The 16,620-nt window shown below is 43.7% G+C and overlaps 1 long non-coding RNA gene across 1 annotated transcript in view; it reads right to left on the bottom strand.

Annotated features, from left to right (window-relative positions):
* LOC119029022 overlaps window positions 1–10,106 on the bottom strand; it is a 32,749-nt gene extending 22,643 nt beyond the window's left edge. The window contains exon 1 of the long non-coding RNA XR_005077883.1: window positions 9,874–10,106. This is a non-coding gene — a long non-coding RNA (uncharacterized LOC119029022). The remainder of the gene's footprint in view (window positions 1–9,873) is intronic.
* Between the last annotated feature and the right edge of the window lie 6,514 nt (window positions 10,107–16,620).

Genomic DNA, 16,620 nt, shown 5'->3' with positions numbered 1-16,620 from the left:
CTGTAAACAGTCGGGGCCAAGACCTGTGGAGGAAATCAATTTCAGAGATTCATCGATCGACTCGGAGACAGAAGTCCGACATTCATCCAGGGGAGCAGTAAATCTGTGCTCATTTCCAACCCACACGCTAGCACTTGACATCCACATAGACTCACACACGGACAGCTGGAACACGTCTTTACAGTGTTTGTTATCTTTTGCTGGGACACACAATCCTCTAATATTTTTTCGCAGCCACTTACATTCCATGAATACTGCATCAACAATCGCATATTCAGCATTGAAAGCAACAGAATGCAACACAGAGCGGTGAAGCGATCGGTAACATTTATATCAACTCATGCTCGCCTCTTTGCTGCCCTCTGTGCTCCCGTGACATCATTTTGCCAGACTTCCTTTCCTCTCTTTTCTTTTTTTCCTTTCCTTTCCATTCCTTTCCGTTCCTTTCCTTTCTTTCCTTTCCTTTCCTTTCCTTTCCTTTACTTTCCTTGTACTCTGCCATCTCCTTCTTTCCTTGCGCCCCTTTATTTCCCTGTCCTCTCTGTTCCTTCCCTTCCTACTCCTCCTCTCCTCTTGCCTAAGCTCCTAACAAGGAAAACACATCAAATGAAGCCCCTTCATTGTTTCAGATGCAAATTTGAACCGGAATCCGAATTAAATAAACGACTCCCTTTATACAACGTTACTGCCTTCATAAGTGACTCATCCACACACAATAGAAGAAATGTCTCATTTTATTGAGACACAATGGCTCTTTGGCAGCTTTTGTCCCCTTCCAGCTCCCCAGCCCCTTCCCCTCCTGGAAAAGAAAAAAAAAAAGCCCCACTAAAATAAAGTACATCCCAAAATTTTCAAGATCTCTTATTATTACTAATCGTCATGCGGAGGCGACCCCTTACATGTGCATCATGGGATGTGAGGGAGGTGTCACGAGGAGCAATTCTGTCGTGTTCTCTCTGAGTGAGTGGATAAGTGCTACATGTCAGCGTCATGTTTAAAGACGCGCTGCATGATATCTTTGTCATCAGGGCCGACAGAAATCACGGTTGGAGACGAGCGGCGCGCCCGCTTGTCACAACAAACCCTTGCAGGAGGGGTGCGCGGCGCGATGGAAAGCTGTAATTTAGAATCAAATGAATTATCTATGACTTCAGTAAGTTTGTCAGAGAGACGAAGACGTGACGGCTCACGACAGAAAATGTTAATGTTGTGTAGTAAATTACTGCGGCTCCGAAAAAAATTATTTCAGCTGTTGAGGAAATGTAACAAGATGGAAAGAAGGGCCTAATTGAATTTGTAAAGTGCGTGTGGAGATAATAAGCTGGGAAGCAGATGATGTGTTAGCTGTGGCATTTATGAAAATGACAATGCAGAAAAGTACACAAAGACCCTGTCAGATGGAGAAGAGTTAGGATCGCAAAAGACTTCAGTGAGGTTCAGTACAGCAATTCTCACTGGTGGAAACTCCCGACGCTGGGTCACGACGTATTCGCAAATGGTAGTTGTGCAGAGAAGAAATCAAGTTCTTGGACGAATGATATATTTTGGTAATCTGGAAGAAATTTTGTCCAAATCTGTAGTAGTCCCTGAGAACTGAAAGGACGGTGCTGCGATAAAGTCTAACGAGTCACGAAACCTGAGCAGTCAAAAGATCAGACACATCGTAAACAAGCGCGCAGTTAAGACGGATTACCAAAACCACTCTATTTTAGGCCCTATGCATACTTTGCATTTTTGTGCATTGCATACATTTGATCCGGTTAGTTTTGGTTCTTGCACATTGTGGAACCATACATGACGTACCTACATCCTGTCGTCATCAGCTAATTGACCTGCTTCTCTCTATTTGATTGGTTTGCAGATGGGCGCATGCGTCTGATGTTTGGCATGTTGTCACTTTAGCAGATAGCCTTCTATTGCAGTTTAAATGAATGGAGAGAAATGAAAGGACGGATTAATTTCATTGCCACTACACTGATATTATTATGAACCAGAAGCAACAGCTGAAAGCACACTACTAGAGAAGTTTGTCTCCTCCTCTTCCCATCTGCTACCAGGACTCATGTTGTTTTGATGCACTGTTCTTCCTTTGTCTGCTTCTAATGATAACCTGCCAGAACTTCCTGTAATCGGTCCAAAAGTCTCAACCAGCTAAAGAAAAACAATGTGGAAAACAAGCCAAACTTTGGTTCAGCTTGATCAGTACTGAACCCCCCTCATTGTTCGGAGGAGGTTTCACGTGTGTCATTTTGATTTGGATCAAACGAAGACATCAGAGGCCCTGAAAACCTGAAAGTGAGTGTTCCAGAAATGAAAGATGACTGTAAACTGTGATAGATGTTCTCAACAGACATACTGGGAAATACTTATACTTCGTGTTTCCTCATTTAAATAAGTATGGGTCGCCTGTTTGTTCACAAATAGTTTCATCTTCTGACTGTTGATGATTCTTATCCCATTTCTTAATCTTTTTATGCATAGCCCATCCACTATTGGGCAGAATTACCTGTTAAACAGTATGGGTACACCCTAGCCCTCATGTAGGTTGAAATTGTCTGTTCCATTAGTACCATATGTTACTGCAGCATGTATCCACAGTGTCACCAAAAGCTGTTTAAAACCTTATGCTGGTACTCATTGTGCTGTAAATTTAACTTTTCCAAGTGCCGGAAACTGTTTAAAATCGACACACCAGGATCAGATTGCTCTTCTCAATGTTTAACTGTCTTTATCTGTGATTTAGACACTTTTCATTCCTTTTACACAGACTTAGTTCTCCCTCTCCACTGTGCTCCCTTATTGTGCAGTTGTCTTTGTTTACATGCTGCTTTGCAGAGCTGGAAAGGAAAATGAATGGAAGGGGTGGAGGGGGTGGGGGTTCTTTAGCGTTCAGCATTTCCTAGTGTGTTGAAAAGAGAAAAAAACACAAAAGGCCACCGCTCTCACTCCCTTGTGCTTTCACTTTCACTTTGACTCTTTATCAACATCAAATTAACTGCTCTGGACAGGCCTCAAAGAAAATAACATACATCTTATTTGTCGGCAACAGAGTGGCAAACAATCAGCCACCAGGTTGTGTTTCATTGTCCATGTGACCTGCGGCCTTTGGGCTGCTGCTTGTATCTGTAAAGTCGAATGATCCAAAAGTTGAAGTCAGTGTTTGCTTATTTTAAATTTGTGCATAACTTAATATACTTATTTTACCCCAAACCAAGATCTACCGCTCAAAAACTCACAAGTAGTTTTGATGCCTACACCTTACCAAACTGCAACCATCCGCAAGCTTTATTTTGAAAGTCTAACCGGAAGCTGCATATTTACAGTGGCCTGCTGTAGTCTGTTGGGGTTCAGCGCAAAATTTCCCAAGCGGCCCCTCCGACCATATAGGAGCATCCTTTATACAAACATGCTCACAGAGAGTTGAACCTCGCCCAGTCCTTGCCTGTGACAGCCGAGCCTTTCGAGGATGCCCCTTTCATAACCAATCATTATACTATCGCCTGTCAGAATAAGTATATATTTACAAACACACGATGGCAGTGAACACGTCAGGGTACGTGCCACTGAAATAACGTGTTTGTCTGTTGTCATCCTGCTCTCATCCTGCACCTCCTCTGCCTGTTCCCTGCTCCTGCTGTGTCCTCTGTGTTCCTGGTTTGTTCCATGTGATTTCTGGTTTGTCCGCAGTTTTCACATTACTGTCATATTATCCTTTGCCTCCCTTATTTTTTATTGCATTTTGGAGTTCGGATTACTTTGATTCTAGATAAGAGCTGTCCTTTTTTTTTTTTTTTTTTTTTTTTTATTTTAACTTTTCCTTGAACTTTGTACAAGCCGCCTGGAGGAGTGCTGGGCTATGTGGTGATTTTGTCATTACGGTCACTGCTTGGGCCCAAAAAATAATTATTACAAAATAAATGAGTCCATGTATTATCACAATTTGAACATTTAAGTCCAATTTTGATTAAAAACAAAAAAAACAAAAAAAAACAAAAAAAAGAAATACAAAAGTCAACAGAGTAGAATTAGCATAACATTTCCAGGCTATTCATGTGTGTAGGAAGTAAACAGGAAGTCAGGTGGCTCAGAGCGACACTGCTGTGAAGGTCTTGTGCCTCTGGCCCCAAGAATTGAGAGGCAAGCTTTGAAAACTTTTTTTTCAGTGAGGATCATTCACTGATTATCTTGGAACACAGTATGCAGTTCTGCTTTATACATCTGTGACCAAAACTTATTAAAGAAATCTGTTTTCAACCTCCTGGGGAAAGCAGTGAAGGATGGAGGATAGCAGTCTTACCAAAAAAAACAAAAACAACATTTAGTATTTTTGTTAGTGAATATATACTGGGCAGAAACACTAAAGTGTCTGAAAATAACTGGGCAGGAGTTTGTTCTCCATACACACTGAATATTGAACAAAGAAAATATCCAGACAAGTGCACACATACACACACAAAACTCTTCAGACTAGAGTTTCGAATAGAGCCCCCCTGTTGTCCCCGCTATAAGGGACATCTCAGGTGGAAAACAGAATCAAAATACTTGTTTAAAAACGAGCTTCCAATTCAGGCAGAAACTCAGGCTTGAGTGAAGATTGTCTGAAAGACAGAGAGAGAGGGATGGAGAGGGTGGGATGGAGAGATGAAGGGAGAGATAGAGGGACAAAGAGAGAAAGAAAAGAGAAGGGGAGCGAGAGAGATTTGGAGGAGGTTTTAATTGTTTTCCCATGATGCTTTGAGGAGGGCTCAGGGCTCAAAGCGTCGGAGCAGAAAGCTGTTGGAGGGCCTATCGTCCTGGCAACCAAGCCTGACCCTTTAGCACACATGAACATGCGCACGCACACACACATATACGCACACTGTGGTTCATTTAGAGTCTGACATCAGCAGGGAGGAATGTGGAGGGGAGGGGGGAGGTGGGGGGGGAGAGGGGGTTGATTAGGATCAGGAGGCGATGAGGGGAGGGGGGGTGATGATGAGGAGCTGAGGAAGGAGCAGAGAGGAGGAGAGATGATGAGGTGGAAAGGAGAGGGGGAGGCAACAAGTGCTCCTGGGAGTTTGGCAAAAGTTGACAAACTGAGAGAATATAAACCGACACAAGGCTGCCCATAGATAAATAATGAAATGTTCACCTGCTGTCGGAATAATGATGAGATCATGTTGAACGCCCCAAAAAGTCGGAACAACAAAATATTAGGACAAGAAGTTCCCTGATAATCAGGCCGGTGAAGCAATGTTTGAGAGGAATAAAATCGACTTTACAACTAATATATAATTTCTGCTAAGTCAAGCAAATGAATCAGGTCATCAGTCACGTCCTGTGTGCTTGGAGCCGGCCAGCTCTTAAGGAGAGAGTCGGGTGCAGAACCAGACACTCTGGAGGAATAAGCACCGAGAGTCGTATCAGATTCTGCTCTGATCTGAAGCTGAGTTCAGAGATTACTTAGAAACTTCAAATCAAATCAAAAAAGTGGATTTACATTCAATCCTGTTTATCAACCTGACAGCAGCAGTGGCCTGCTGATTGTCGGGGGGTTATGTTCTGTAATATGGACTGCCGACCAGAGGGGAAATGTAATTTACTCCATGAATGTTACAGAGAGAAACGAGGGAAAACAAGGAGAGAGAACCGGAGTCTCTGGTGAGCACTGAGTTTGGTGATTGACCTGAATTCAAACACACCATCCTCGCTGCATGCTGTTGCTTACTTGCTTACAGCTTAGCACAGTAAAGTACTTACAGTAATGTGGTTGTTTTGGGTGAATACATTTTGCAGTTTACTTCACTTCTTTGGAACACACCATGAAGTAACCACCACTGCTGGTGAAAATCTGTTGAATAGAATGAATCAGCTATGAGTCAGGCTCAAGTGTTCGCCAAATTCCTTTCCTCACTGTCACTCACAAGTTATGGCAAAAGGCAACTAAATGAAATGCACCGTTCACTTCAGTAAACTTTTCTCTGGGTTTGCACATTGCTAGGAACACAGTATAACAACACAATTCAACAAAATACAAAACCAAGATCTCTGATACTGCGTCCAACACTCACCTTCCCAGCTCCAACCTGAGGAGCACAAAAATGCACCATAAGACCAGGTGGGTGCATTTGTTGTGTGTTTTGTTATTATTTTTTTATGGAATTACTGCTATATTAACTTAGTGTGACAAGAGATTATTCTTGACGAACTCCTCTCTTGTGAGCGATCGATACCGAACACCACACCACTGGTGTGTTAAGTTCTTGCCATGTGGTTAAATTCAAAGCAGTGGGAATCAGAGTAGTGGGAGGTGAATTGAACTGCAATTTTGTCATTGGAGACACGGTAGTGGGAAGATGATGACTAATTCTGTTGAACATGAATCAGATTGACAGAGGTAGGATGCCATTTTTGGATTATTCAACTTCAGTCTCCGAGAGGTGACGGTAGAACAAAGGGACCAACTTACTTTTTGATTGGTAATAACTGTTATTAGTGGCACTGAAGTAGTAATTTGCTGCATTTCTTATAATTGGGAAAATCAGTATTATCACTGCAAGACATGTTAATCTGAGACAACACTAAATATATAACATTGATTATAGCTGTACAGTAAATTAATAAATAACGTCACAAGTGACAGAACCAACTTTGTGGCATATTTTTTGTGTCATACTTTTTTTTTTTTTTTTCAGTTGATATGACAATTATTCCATGCACAAAGGCAGGTCTTAAAGATTGTTTTCTGAGTTTGGTGTGTCAGATCTTGACTGGCCACATGAGAATGGAAGTTTATGTGAGATGTATAATTCAGACCATGTGTTGTCCTTGGTCTAATCCTCTGTTGATTTAGAGTCTCTCGCCCGGCTGTCGAGGCGGCATCGTCCCCTCCACCTCTTGACATGAAACTCAGCTCATGTACATGTAATCTGAATGTGATATGTCACATGTTATAGAAGTGCTGATGTTGAAAGTATGAAAAAGCAGTCAAATATTCACATCAGGCGAGGCGGTGAATATTGTCATATATTCACACCTTAATGCGAAAACGAGCTGGAAACAAACCAAACCATGCACACAGTTTGCCTCCCCACCTCCTCCCCCCCATGGTCAGGCGGCTGAAGCATTGGACTCACTCTCTTCCTGTGAGAAGAGAAACTTGTGTTTGTGGGGATGGAGGGATGGAGGGATGAAGGGATGGAGGAAGGAGAGGAGGGAGAGTTCTTGGCTTCTTTGTTTCCAGGCCTTGATGTGTGACCAGCAGCTCTCCTTCCCTCCTCCTCTCCTCCCTTCGTACGACATACTGCCCAGCTCCTCTCCTTTTTTCTCCTTCCCTTCTTTCACTCTTTCCATCCTGCCTTGCTTAACCTTCTGCTTTCTTGTCACTTCTTCCCTCCTCTCCTCTTTCCTTCTCCTCCTCTTCTTCCTCTTCACCTCCTCCTCCTCCACCTCTCCTCCTCTCTGCCCACCCATACTGTCTCCACAGGGAGCTGCTTCACACTGAGAGTGAATCAAAAGGCAAAGGAGAGAAATATCCTTTCAACATGCGTGCGCACACACACACACACACACACACACACACACACACACACACACACACACACACACACACACACACACACTCACACACACACACACACACACGGACCAGAGGACTGTGTGGGAATGAACCAAGGGGCCTCGCTCAAATCCCTGTCTCTAGGCAACCAGCAAGGATATGCTGGGGGAACAGCATTAAAGTTGGAGAAAAACTAAAAAACACACACACACACACGCTCACACACACACACACACACACACACACACACACACACACACACACACACACACACACACACACACACACACACACTTCTAGACTCTCTTTCTCTCTGTGTTTGTAAAACCAATCAGAAATGTTGAGCAATGAAAAAAGGAAAGGTAAGTGAGTGATGCATGCAGTGGAAGTGTGTGCACGTGCGTGTGTTTTGTGTGTGTGTGTGTGTGTGTGTGGAGAAATGATTAAGTGTCACACTGATTGTTGACCTTCAGAGGTTTTGATTCAAAACCAACAGTGATGCAGAGGTGAGCAAAAGCGCAAGAATGTGTGTGTGTGTGTGCGCGTGTGTGTGTGTGAGTTGGAGATGTTGTGTGTGTATGGTGCTAATACTGAATCACAACAAATGCTCACTTGTGCTTATTTGGTATGTGTATGTGTGTGTGTGTGTGAGAATGTGTGAGTGTCCATTTGTCCACAAATGTGTGCGCGTGTGTGTCTGCGTGTGTGTGTGTGTGTGTGTGTGTGTGTGTGTGTGTGTGTGTGTGTGTGTCTGCCACCTCTGCAGCTGGCCCTCCATCAGCAGATTAATAAGCTTTGTTGCCACGCCGACCGGAACCTAGTGACAACCATCCAGACCCAAGGCATTGTGGGTAACGGACTGACTGGCCGCAAGCTGGCCCTGTTTTTACAGCTCTGTTTTGTCCCACACCACACTCCTGCGTGTGTGTGTGTCTGTGATGTTAAGTGTGTGTGTGTGTGTGTGTGTGTGTGTGTGTGTGTGTGTGTGTGTGTGTGTGTGATGGTTAATTGCTCCTCTCTTGCCACCCTTCTCAATGACATCACTGCGGTCACAGATGTTTTTTTCCCACTTCTAGGACCCCTGGACACCCACACACACACACACACACACACACACACACACACAGCTCAGGAAACACTTCCAGGCTTTTGACTCGCTCTCTCACTCCATCTCTGTTCGTCTTTGTGTCTCTTTCTACTTTCCTTCCTCCTCTTAGTCTTCCCTTCAAATCCTGTCTGCTTTGCACTCCATGCCGCAATATTGTGAACGTTTGTGTGTCAACATAATGTGTGTCTGTATGTGTGTGTTGGCACTGTCCCACCAACTAACTCACACTAGGTTTTCTTTTGCCAATATAAAATATCTTAAAGCAGTGCCCCAGTATAACACTTCTATTAAGTTGGGGGACTCACAAGAGACAGATTTGTTTTTTATAGAAAGAAAGAAAGAATCAAAGAATCAAAGCAACAGAGGTCAAGATTTCTCAGGTAACTGTCAACCACCACAAAACCTGGATACTACATTTCCCATGATGCATCTCAATAGCGTTCTTCTCACCCCTTTCATTGTGCCCCATGGGACCTATTTTGGAAAAACGTTGTACAGTTGTCAATTGCAAAATACAAATACAAGTTTTATTTGTTCCATGAATGACACATATGCTGTTTTTAGATTTAAAAGATCATGTTGCAAATCAAGAAGTCACAGTTTGTCATTATGTTAGTAAAACACCTGTTGTGCTGTGTGTCGAACTGCTCAGTGAACTAGATTGTCTTGCTCTCCAGGACCAACCATCAAAGTGAGTATTAACAAATGTGAAACTCACTCACACGTGTATTTGTGCTTTCTTCTTCTTCTTCTTCTTCTTCTTTTTGCCTTCTTGTTTTAATACACTATCTTCCTGACTGCCCCGCTGTTGCTCTGTCAAAGCACTTTGTGAACTCTGTTTTTAAAGGCGCTCTATAAATAATGTTATTTTTCATCATTATTATTCTTACAACAACATATTTTGCCATTCCCAAAACAACAGGAGCGTTGCAGCGTAACACTGACACACCCACTGCACACTCGTAGTTCAGCTGGGCGCAGGCACTTAAACTACTTGCTGTGGTTTAGGAAAACATTGTGGTTTGAGTGAAAATCACCACGTTACTGTTACCTAAGAGACTTGCATTGCACCACGTGTGTCACATAACTCCACTACACTGTACGTTTTAAAAGTTACCTTGACTGTGCTAAAAAAAATTCATTCATCATTCGGCTTTCTCTTTCTTTTTGTAAGTTATGTCACCTTGTCAGATTTTACAGTGTTTGTGAGAAAGTTAAAAGAACTCACCATTTGCCTCTGGCTTCACTCTGGACATTTAACAGCAGTCTCCTGAATGAAAGTCCTTCGCTCGTTGAACCCATCAGTCCATCACAACCTTTCGCTCTTTATATTACTTTACTTCTTCTCTTGCTGAAGTAACTGTACTAAAGCTGCTTAAAAAGAAACATGGGTTGCGATAAGCTGCCTACATTTTCAACCTATTTGGTCTTGTTATATGAGGACGGGCTGAGTAAACTGAAACTTTCTTGTGTGAAATCGCTCGAGGGCCCCTGTAATTTTGGCACTGATCTGTCTGCTCAACAGATTTGTGTGTGGCTGGGATGCAAAGTTGTCAAAAATCACGATCTGAACAAAATATCCGATAAACTTGGACCATGGTGTGTTCAAAGACTCTTTCGTAGTCATCATCGTTAGGGAACGACAGTGACTCTGACTTCAGGCCCTATCTGGACTCTCCTCCTGTCATCCGAAGTGACTCACAATAAGCGCGTTCGACCGCGTGGATACAGCGCAACAACCGCAGGAAGCGAGTGCACCGGGCCTCATCAGATATGCTGAGTCTGCGACGGAAGATGTGGGGAGTCTCTGCCGGAGCCAGGGCAGCAAAGAGTTGCGATTATGCTCAGCTGTGGCTCGGCCTCCCACGTTTTGAGGGAGAAGCGAGCTGACTGACAGAAGCAGGGTGTAGAGAACGGGCTGGTGTGTGCGGTTAGTCCATTTTTTTCCCCCCAATGTAGGAAGAGCCATTCGCAGCACAGTCGGCAAGCATCGTGAAGAGTCTTGTATCACATTCAAGCAGCCACCGTGTCCTTGTCCCGTCGCTCCCCTCTTTAAAAGCTCCTTCTTGCGTTTAACCGTCAATGTCACTACTTGAAAACCCCTCCAGTAATGTATTGACTATTATTGTGTGAGCTCTTTTGCTCTGACCGTTCACCTCCCATTCTGCCGTTTCCATCCTTGGTGTTCTAGCTTTTTTCACGTTATTGTGCCGCTTCACCCATTGTGTGTCACAGTTGCCGCTGCGAGTTGTTCGCTCTGAATGGGATGTTGTTAGGGGAAGTCAGAGCTGAGAGAGCAACTTCCAGGTCAAGTCCAAGGCGAGACGAGGACAAGAAGGCCCCCCTTTTTGTCGCAAACGTAGCTCATGGCTAATATTACTGTTTAGATAGAACTCCAACCAAACCGATTAGTGACTTCATCTTTGTGCACCAAGACTACTTTTTCTCACTTCGAGTGGTGTGATGTGTCAAGTGAGGCCAGGGAGCAGGAACGAAGCGAAGGGAGCTTTAGACGCGTTTCCACGAGGCTGACAGGCCAGAGGACGAGTTTCCCCTGAACTCCTCTGGGCTCCTCTGATTCTCGACTCAACAGACTCACTCAGAATGCCTTCAAACCCCTCTGCCTCTCTTTCTGTCGGTCACTCCATCTCTGTCTATCTTGTTTATATCACTTTCCCAACATCGCTGTCGTCCTCGCTACTTTTCCCTGTGCCTTTTTTTTCTCTGTCACACTTTCTCTCTTTGTCACAAACTCCCGGTACACACTCTCTCCAAAGGTGCTCCTCTCCTGCTCCGTAGCGGGGCCATGAAGTTGCAGTGCCCCCTGGTGGCACACTGCCGACACAGCCGAGTCAGAAATGCAGCAATATACAGTGTGTTCCTAATTTTCTTTCTCCCTTCAGTTTGATAGACAGCTAAACAAGCAGCATAAATATCTGGTTATCTGGGTGTTCAATTTCTCGAAAATCCGCGCCAGGTGCATTCCAGCCGACGAAGGAAAGTCTGGGATGTAAAGAATTCTCTTATAACATATGAAGATGATAAGAAATGTTCTAAAGGGACAACTGAGAGTGTGTTTTGCATTGTTTTATTGCACCACAGGGTGGATTTTTGGTCCAACCATAGAGGAAACATGGCCCGAAATAGGACTAAGGAAGGAGCAAAAGCATAAAAGGAAAGGAAAATATAAGATATGGAATAATCGTATGAGGCCATGGAGGCATTCTGACTTGAGCAATACAGGAAATTTTATGCTGAGATCATGAAAACCACATTTTAACATGACTCCCAAAAAACGCTTTCATCTCCCCTCCGCTTGTGAAACCACATTAAAGCAGCCGCGGCAACAGAAAATACCAACTTCTGTCTCGTCATGACGAGTAATTCTGTCAGATCATTTCCCTCACTTTTAATTTCTGATGCCTCTCGGCGCGGCTCTGAAGTTAAATCAGGCTCTCCTTGGGCGTAATAGAGACACGTGAAACCACTTGCAGAGCGTTTTTTGGCTCAGGTGTGATTTCCACAAACAGGCAAGATGATTGACACTGGCTGCCAGACAAGGGAACGTTCCTCAGTCAGCACATTTGTATTATGACTGCAGCAGAGGAGAAAATACAGCAGGACGGAGGAGAATAGAATGTATCCGAGGAGGAAAAGAACGGATTAGAATCAAAGTAAAAGTTGAAAATCACTTGACATTTGGTCTGTGTTAAATTATCCATGACTGACTGCGGCAGACTGTGGGCCTCAGTGAAAGCTACTTTGTCTGACTGAGCTCTGTCTGTCTTAATGAAGCTAAAAGAGTCTTAAACAGCTTAACACAGTCTTCAGGTTTCTACCTGTGTAAGGCAATACAGTGAGTGTAATGATGCACAGAGCTACGCTGTGTGTGTGTGTGTGTGTGTGTGTGTAGACGCGTGTGTGTGTGTGTGTGTGTGTGTGTGTGCACTAAAGATAGAGGAACTTTGTATGTGCTGTACTGTATGCAAGCGTGTGTGTGTGTGTGAGAGAGAGAGTGCGTGAGAGACAGCGCCGACGAAAGCAGAGACGACATCAGAGTCCATATTAAAGGATAATTACAACTAAACAACAGGAGGCTGTTCCCATGAAGAGTCCTGGGGGATTATCACTGCTTAATGCTCCTTTACATTGTACAACTTCCATGCTACTGTGTGTGTGTGTGTGTGTGTGTGTGTGTTTTTATGTATGTGGTTGTGTGTGTGTGTCCTATTTTTTCATCTAGCCTCAAACATCTTCCTCCGATTCACCTCACTGCCGTGTGATGACAGCCACTCCATCTTTAAATTCATGAATCTAAAAAGTCTCTAACACATCCCACTGTCGTCTGCCTGATTCTTTTTTTTTTTTTTTTTTTCTTAAATACAAAAATCATAGTTGAAGAGGATCAGTAGCTTCTACCTGCAGCGGTGCTCCTGTAATCCTGCAGCTAAACTCACAGTCGGCTCGCCCAATTCTAACAAGGAAAGATAAAATAAAAGCCGCTACTTTAGTCCCAGCTTTGACACCAGAGACCAGTGTTTGCACCACCTCTTACCAACAGTCGACATACGAGCGATGCACCAGTGAAGGCAATGTTTCCCTGAGCTTAACCAAGAGCTGTAGTGACCTAAAGCAGAGCAATGTGTATTGTTTGGAATGCACTTAGATTGTTTTAATAGGACTTGCTCTTCCTATACCGCCGACTCCACCTTTAGATAACATCTCTTCTTCTCTTCTGCATATTTCCTGGCTCAGAGCCAGTGATAGCAAATGTCAGGGAACACATCAGTAAAACAGGTAAGACCAGTGAGAAGAGACAAACCATTTAGAATAATGTATTTAAGAAGAAACATGGGGTAACAGCCGGCTGACCTGTGAATTCATCTACATGGCAATAACTCAGTTAAGGAATATATGGTAGCACTGGGATCTCGGGAAACACATGAAGTTGTGGATTCTCCTAACTTCTCTCGTTTTAGAGGAATTTCACAAACACCATATCCTCCTGTGGGGTTTCTTTTTATGCTTTCTCTGTGCAACACACAGCAGTGTCAGGTCATTTCTATCAGCTCTCCTAACCTGCCGACAGAGGTGGAGCGTGCAGCGCGCTCAGAGCTGCTGTTTGCAGAGCGATGCCACTCATCAGCGTGCGTCATTACCTTTATAATTGTGCTTATAGTTCTTGGTTCAGATGGCCCTTAAGTCTTCTCAGTCATCTAAGTTAGAATAAAAGGCTCACATTAATATTTGTCATGTATCTAAGTCTGCAAACATCTGAATAACTCAAGCGTGCACTGCTGCTGCACTCAGCATAAGCTCAGCTGTCTTCAGGCGTCCTTCTGCTTTATACATAATGTTTATGTGTTCACTCGGTGAGCATTAGCATTGTATAGTAATGAACTGGTGCTTTACCTCAGGTTCAGCTTTTGTAGATTGCACTCATGAATCCTCATTTCATTGGTTGGTTTATTAATATTGAATGTAGTGTTTATTTCTGTACAAACCAGAGCAGCCCAGTCGATAGAATAAATGTTGGCGACGCACATTTCCACAGATGTGTTCAAATGTGTTCTGATTTTTGTGTTTTGATTTAACGGCGCGGTTATCATCTTGGCAGGTTTAGACACAAAACTCATATGGTTAGTGTGAGTAGACGATCATGTTCTATAGACACAAACAGGGCTGGGGATGTCCTGTCTTGTTAAAACAATCCACTGGTTTCACACTCACAAACGTTGACGCATGAATTCTAACAGCAGTCACTGGTTTGGCAGCGCTCTCAGCCACAGATTTAATTTAAGACTTAAGATTAGTCGTGTGGAGTGGAAAAACACATTCTTAATGAGTTTGTGGTGTAAATCAAGTATTTAGCAGACGGGTCATGGTCAGATCACATTTCATTTTGAAACAGGGAAATATCTGATAGCAAAAGCTGAATTTGTTCAAGGCTGTCTCACAGGAAAACACAAGAGAGACATTTTTTCCCTCATTTATTTCACATTTCACTCATTGTTCCTCCCCATCTTGTCTTCCATCCTGTTCAGTTGTCGGCTCACATGTGATTTTGGTGCATAGACACAGAGACAAGATCGAACAACTTATGATCCACTGCTGGGAATTGTGATTCACACTGGTTCACCCAAAACTGCTTCTTGCCCTGACACTTCAGGACGTTCTTGCTTTACGGTTTTGAACCTCTACAACAGTTTCCAAAAGATTTATGCTGATAGCATCAAAATTTGACAAGGTGGGACTGAGACTCAAAAAAAAAAAACCTTTCGTAAAGTGATGAACACATGAATGCCTGGAAATGATCTGTCAGTCCTGTCAGGTCGTGGCTCCACTCCAGACGATGTTTTTTTGTCAAACATTTTGCACAAACATTTTGTCACCGAACTTGCAACTGGATCGCTGAGATCTGTAAAAAAGAAAGTTCATCTGTCCCTCGATGTCACAGCTCCGAGGCTGAGCCCTCCCTGTGAGACAAAGCCCGAGTCCCAGTAGAAAATTAGCGCATTTAGCTGTCATCGCGCAGCTCGCTTTACAATCCCAACCAGCATTCACACAGAGGGCCCTGGCCTCTTTTCTCTCCCTCCATCCATCCACCCCTCCGCCTCCCAGCCACCCCTCCCAGCCCTCGCCTGCTTGCTTGCTTTCTTTCTTTGAGTAGGAAAGGCGATCCCCTGTATAGCTCAGAGATCAAGACAGGAAGGTGTAAACTGCAGATAAATGTGATCAAGTGTCTCCGCTATCACAAGCCCTCACATCGGAGTGGCTGGCTGGCTGGCTGGCTGGCTGGCTGGCTGGCTGGGTTTACCTCCCCCGCTCCCCTCCCTCCACACCACCATGGATTAGCTGCCCCCTCTTTGTGCCTCTCAGTGGAAGCAGACAGGTAGAGGAGATGAGGAGATGTTCAGTCGTTTTGGACCCGCAGACCTTTTAAACCTGCTCTCACAAGTAAAACGACACTGAGCGGCTCTCATTAACCTCACACAGACCTCTCTGCCTCAAAGGTCACTTCATGGCCTGCTGGACAATTTAGGCAACAAACCAGAAACAACTTACTGAGATGAATACAGATTTATAACATTATACATAGGAAGTGGGAGTGAAAGCAACATTACATGTAAAAACAGGGGAGCTGGGTCATCCAGAGCTGCAATGATAAGTCAATTAATTGGTTAGTCGAATGAAATAAAATCAGTCCCAACTATTTTGATAATCGATGAATCATTTTGTGTCTTTTTTCAAGCAAAGATGTGAAACATTTGCTGGTTCCAACTTCTCACGTTTGCTGCTTCCGTTTGTCATTTATGAGAGAAAATGAAGACAAGCAATTTGAAGACATCACTTTTTATGACATTTTGAGGTTAAACGATTAATTGATTTATCCTGAGAATAGTCCACAGATTTACGGATGACATGAATCGTGAGCTGCAGCCCAACTGTTCACATGTGCTGCTGTGACACGTTTGACCGTTCGTCGATCTCCTCCGGACACTTGCAGGCATTACAACAAGAAGCGCAACACAACACCGACATCTGACTCTGCTGCACATCCAGCAGACATGGAGCAACATTAGCATTCACTTGCAGTTGTGTTCATGTGCACGTGATAAAAGTAAGGCCAGTGTTCAGGCGGTCACACATTGTATTTTGTGCAGCCTGTTGCTGGGCAGGCTCTGTCGAATACAGCGGGGTGTTCAGCTTCTGCGTACTGCTGCATTTGTAAACAATGCTGATGAGATTCACAAGGCTGAGATAAAACTGCAAACTTGTGGCCTATGATTCCAAAACACCTTTTAAAGTACACTGATCATTTTCTGTGGGAGACATCTTTTCCCAGTCCAGGAGCTAATGTATCTGTTATTTTCAATTAGAGATATGAGACAAAACAACAAATTCTCGCTCCCAACTCAAAAGTGACCTTTAGCTTTAAACAACAACGCTTGACCTCCACCTGTAGAGTCAGATT

Source organism: Acanthopagrus latus, chromosome 11 (assembly GCF_904848185.1).
Source record: "Acanthopagrus latus isolate v.2019 chromosome 11, fAcaLat1.1, whole genome shotgun sequence".
NCBI lineage: Eukaryota > Metazoa > Chordata > Actinopteri > Spariformes > Sparidae > Acanthopagrus > Acanthopagrus latus.
This window is presented reverse-complemented; position numbering and strand designations above follow the sequence as displayed.